Here is a 5,265-nt window from a genome sequence, read left to right on the forward strand (position 1 = left end):
GATCGTTACAGTACAACGCACCAATCCCGTAACGTATCTACTCGAGAATTATCGCGGAGAACTCGTCGCAGGGGCGTTCTACGAGTACGAGTTGCATCGCGCCATTAACCCAGATGTGTATCTTGTGGAAAAGGTACTGCGCAGGAAGGGTGACAAGGTTTATGTGAAATGGTTGGGATTCGATGGATCGCACAATTCATGGATAGACAAGAACAATGTGGTTTACTTCGTTTCAATAACATTTATTCTATTAAACATGTATATCATATGTACACAATTGCATCATTTATATGTGAATAAACATATACTTGTAATAAAAGAAAATAGATTATTACTATCCTATAATGTACAATAATACTATGAATATTATAAAGGTATTCGGTAATGTCCCCATGGCAGCGTTTCTGTAGAATCGGGTACGATGTATCGTTTGTCGTCGTACGGACTCAGAGCGATTTTCGTCTCGGCTATAGTGTACACCTCATGCAGTTTCGATCTTATACAAGTTTGTCGGCGAGTCATTTCTATCTCGTCTCGCAGACAATGCGTGTAATCGTCAAAAGTTATTGTTCGCGCTACCACGTTGCTTTTAACCCCCTTCGCCCTTTTCGTATCTTTCTTGCCGTCTACCCTCAACGCGTACATCTTCGCTCTGCGTCCGACGAATTCGGTCATAATTGCTCCATTATTCTCATCTTTCATGAGACCGGGGACTTTCTTATTCGCATGCGGTATACCGTACGCGTTGTCATCTGGATAATCGCTTGTATCAAATCTGCGAAAATCGCATTTCATCGTCTCGTATACATCCTCGCACTCGACGTGGTATACGAGACTGTCGGTATACATAATTTTACAATGCTCGCGATACATCGATAACATATACATATTCATGGTGAAATTCATACAAGCAGATCTTGCATATGTCGAGGATGCACATACGTAGATCGGCTTGTTGAATTTCACTTCGAGTTTTCGCAACTCCACGGCGATTAAATTTTCTGAAAAAATGCTGCGGCTATGAGAATTCGGTTTCGAGATCATCGCCTCCGCACCATGGCGTCCATCCTACTTTGTTATAAGTTTAACGTCGACATGATTCCGCACGTTTTCCATTGTTTTACCGAATACCGCGTTGTTCATTAATTTATATAAATTTTTTCAAAATCGTTTTTGGCTAACGTTCTAAATTGTGTGTTGAGTTCAATATATTTGCGTAGCCATGGAGATTGCGAGAACTCCAATATGCGATGTATTTTTGTCACGCGAAGCCCATGACGCGTGCACTGTTGCAGGTAGCGGTAGTGTATGACGTAACGCTTCTTATCATACACAGTCGCAAGTAGCTTTTCCTGTCGCTTGCCTGGCGGCTTATCGCGCGTCGGACAGAACGGTAGGTCAGTGTGCTTGTCGTGTATACTTTGTGGGTCTTCGAGATCGACCTCGAGAATGTAACCTGTCGATGAGTCCACAGCGATCGCAATTACATTAAAATCAGTAACGTTAGTGACCCATCGAAAATTTGCATATGGTAGTGGTTGACACATCGCCCAACCATACAAATTATTGACATCAAAGTACATCAAGTATGAGGAAGCTTTCGATGGATCGTAAGACTGCATGTACTTGTTATTGGCTCGAGCATATCTACCGGAACATTGGCTGAGACCACCGCGTATGCCGCGTTCCACAAACATGACCATGTCAATGTCCGTGAGCAGCTCGAAATTTATACGCGTGTGTTTCAGCATGACGTCCCACGTGAATCCTGGTAATGTATAATAATACGCGGGATATAATCCAGAACTGTTGATGCTACTATCGCGAAAATTTTCAAAAATGTCGGCCAATAACAAGACATCGGTTTTCAAATATAAATCGCTGTAGTCGCCTAGGGTTTGGATGGAGAATCGTTTCCAGACATTCAAAGCATGCATGTAATCGCTCTCTGATACGGTGTCACCGGTCAGAGAACTGACTGGCAAACTGACAGAAAAATGACTCGCGCGGAGGTAGACGCGAGTCCTGCAGCTTGTCCGCGCAATCCACATATTCATATGGAAACACACCTTTACGCGTCAATAGATCGAAATCGTCGCTGGATAATTTTGAAAATTCAGATCGTACAATTTTTAATTGGTCTCTATGGAGAAACGATGCCAATCTATCGAGGCTAGTACTCAGAAATTTGTATGAGTCAATAAATCGCAGTTTGACACACTTCTCCCCTTTATTGCACATCGTATCCTTGACGTTCTTCGTGAACGATATATATTTTTCTTTATTGATGGGAAGTAGCTCGACGGTTCCCTCGAACGCTGTAGCGCTTTCTTTAATTATGAAATGTGCGTCATAGCCGGATAAATTATGAAAAATGATTGGAATGAAATATGCATCTTTGTAATTTAAGTTATAATTAGAATGCGGGGGCCTCTATATCGCCCGGTTAGATGGCAATGGTCGCGTACTCTATCGTCATCCTGTGCGAACGGGTTTTCACATATGTGACAGTGCGTGGCGCTACGGTATGCCCCCCACTGTTCCTTCGACAAATTTTCTATAGGGACATTAAAGCCTATCACACAATAGGAAAGCACAGGCAATAGGAATAGGGAATAGGAATAGGGAATAGAAATCTATGTAATGCCAAGACACAATGGTTCGTTGGCAATAGGCGTGCTGTCCAATCATCTGCATTTTAAAACCACGTGTCTGTCCCAGTCTCAACTGTGATTGGTCAGGTAGGTCAGGCACAGGCAATAGGGAACAGAAATCCAACGCGTCGGAAATTCTGTTCCTATTGCCTATTCCATATTCCATTGTGCGTCGATACACGGTTTTTAGTAAGTTGGAATTTAGTTATTTCTGTTGCCTGTGTTATTCCCTGTTCCTATTGCCTGTGCTTTCCTATTGTGTGATAGGCTTTAACTCGACAGAATATTCTGTACACGATGTGCTAATTCTTCTAGTCGTTCGGCGAACCACGCGACGCAATGGTCGCGAAGATCGCTAGAATCAATGTCGCGGCGGAAACGGTACGTTGACAGCGAGTCGTCGTACGAGCAGTGAACGTAGTACGCGATGCTAAATACCTGGTGGTGCTGGTATGCTTTGGTATCTGTATCGGTATCAGTCTTTTTCAAGATGCACTCAAGGTCCGCGTACACTACAAACGGCACGCGTTCCTTTCTGCTGTAGTTATCGAAGCTGAGCCACTTGTCCTTCTCGCTGGGTAATACGATCGCGGTCATTTATCTGCTGACAGTCCACGTTGTGGGCTTCCAACTTTCCATTTGAATGGAAATAATGCATGCATCTGAAAAAATATTTGAAAAACATTTATATATATATTTTATAAAATAAAACAATTTTTCGTAAATTTTATTGATACTCACCGATCGCAAATATACTTTGTGTCCATTTTTGTTGAGTTGAGAACTGACGAGGCGGGATAAATTCTTTATCCAGACGAAGTGGACCACTTCAGCATCCCCCTGATCTTGCAGGTATAATAGGTTCACGTGCTTCTCCTTCTTCTCGTCAGCAACTCGTAGCGATACGATTGCGTGTTCACAATTGTTCTTTTCATCGATGCTGTACACATTGATGGAAATACTGTTCAACCGTTCAAACTTTTTAATACCATTTAATGTCATTGGCATTGGAACGTCTCGCAGGTTTAACACATCGCTGTAATGCGGATACGACGATTTCCGATCCATGTTTCTTTCAGCCGGATAGAGAGCGGCGACCACCGACCACGCGAAACACGCATTGTCCTTGGATCGTACGTTGATCACTGCTTTCTTCCGTTTCACCACTTCTGGTATGTCTATATGGCATCCTGCGCGCATAGGATTACACTTGTTTACGTTAATAGTTACGTTGTGTATACGCGACAGCGCCCACCCGCTATCACGCTCCTGAAACTCTTCGAGTTCGGTTAGAATCGGACCGATTACGCGCGACTCGTACCACTCGTGCAAATCTGTTGTACGGAATAGTTCATAGATTTTTGTATTTATGCTTTTATTTGCACGTTTGTCACCCGCCACAAACTCCCCGTTGAACGCGGTATTCACCTTTACACAATTATAGCGCTCGATAGCGTCTCGTACGTGCTCGACTACTACATCGCGAGCGTCCTCGAGAAATTTTCGCGGCTCGATGTACACCACGTTAATCACCACACCGGTTAGCACGCGACTGTCAAACGCGGTGTCGATCTCGCGCCACGTCAGTTGCGCGCTCGAAGAAGGTCCGGCACCACCACCGAAATGTACGAATCGACTTTCAACTCGGCACTTGACACACTCGAGTCGCGCGATTCGAGCCACCAGCGATTGTCTGTTGCCAATGGACAACCTTGGACGCTTGATACGGCTCTGTTCCTCTAGCTCTGCGATGCACTCGTCGCATTGCTGCAGCCACCCCAAATAATCACCCAATGTGGCGATCCTGTCAGCTCGCTCTGCCAGATCTTGATCCATGTTGTCGCACTAGCGTCTTTTCACGTTCGTATTATTCGGAACACTTGCATGTGACTCTATTACACTTTGGGCAGCATTGCATTATAATTGTAATAAAATACAATGTATCTACATACTTATTATTGGGAGTACAAATTAATTCGGTCCATTTTCAAAAGAGGGCTCGGCTGTTATGAATGGTTCATAGTGACAGCCGATTTTGGCGGTTTCAGAGAGGTTAGACATCTGCCAATAATATTCAGTTTATATCGCTTTCAGTTTCATTCAAAAACCTTGTTTTTTACAGTGTTGAAAATGTCGAATGTTGTGTTAACCAAGCAGCATTTGCGGGAGGTTTTAATTTTCTGCTTTAATTGGAAAAAAAGTGCAGCTGAAGCCCATCGAATGCTTGTCGAAGTTTATGGTGACGCTGCTCCAACTGATAAATCATGTAGGGAATGGTTTCGACGTTTCAAGGATGGAGATTTCAGCGTCGAAGACAATTCTCGCTCTGGACAGCCAAAAAAATTTGAGGACAAAGAATTAGAGGCATTACTCGAAGAAGATCAGAGTCAAACGCAAGAGGATGAGCTTGCAGAATCATTGGGAGTGACTCAACAAACCGTTTCCGTACGATTGAGAGCCATGGGAATAATACAAAAACAAGGAAATTGGGTGCCTTATGAACTGAAACCGAGAGACGTTGAAAGGCGATTTTTCACTTGCGAGCAGCTGATTCAAAGGCAACAAAGAAAAGGTTTTTTGCATCGGATTGTAACTGGAGATGAGAAGTGGG

General features: G+C 43.6%; 1 pseudogene; it reads right to left on the bottom strand.

Annotated features, from left to right (window-relative positions):
* Positions 1-2,510: 2,510 nt before the first annotated feature.
* On the bottom strand, positions 2,511-4,255 carry LOC105571248 (annotated as a pseudogene).
* Between the last annotated feature and the right edge of the window lie 1,010 nt (positions 4,256-5,265).

This window comes from Vollenhovia emeryi, unplaced genomic scaffold (assembly GCF_000949405.1).
Source record: "Vollenhovia emeryi isolate VEMERY1.0 unplaced genomic scaffold, V.emery_V1.0 DF940968.1, whole genome shotgun sequence".
In the NCBI taxonomy this organism is placed as follows: domain Eukaryota; kingdom Metazoa; phylum Arthropoda; class Insecta; order Hymenoptera; family Formicidae; genus Vollenhovia; species Vollenhovia emeryi.